Here is a 453-nt window from a genome sequence, read left to right on the forward strand (position 1 = left end):
CACGGGCTCAGGCAATCCACTCACCTCAGCCTCCCAAAGCGCGGGATTACAGGCTGAGGCGCCGCGCCCGCCTGGTGTGTCCAGTTTTATTACTGAGCGATTCTTAAGAGGCCCCAGGGCCCTTTGGGGGCCACAGGCACCTTCTAGCAGCCGTCCCAGTGGAAGCCACTGGGATGCCACCGCCTGACCTGGAAGAAGAAGAGAAAACAGCAGGAATCAGGTGCTGCCTCGGAGAAGAAGCTTCTCTGCCTCCGCTCCAGCTGCCCTTTGGGTCCCGACTGTCCTGTGTCTACCAAATCCCAGCAGGCGGGCCTGGCCTCCCCGCTCCCGCACCCCGCTGGCTCCGGCAACCTGCCCGCCCGTCTCTCTGCCAAACCACATCACCTGCACTCCTGCAAGGTTCCAGGTGCACGCAGGCTCCCGCCTCCCAGAAAGCGCACAGGCGCCAGCCAG

Source organism: Carlito syrichta, unplaced genomic scaffold (assembly GCF_000164805.1).
Source record: "Carlito syrichta isolate Samal-C Ts95f unplaced genomic scaffold, Tarsius_syrichta-2.0.1 Scaffold255597, whole genome shotgun sequence".
Classification (NCBI taxonomy): domain Eukaryota; kingdom Metazoa; phylum Chordata; class Mammalia; order Primates; family Tarsiidae; genus Carlito; species Carlito syrichta.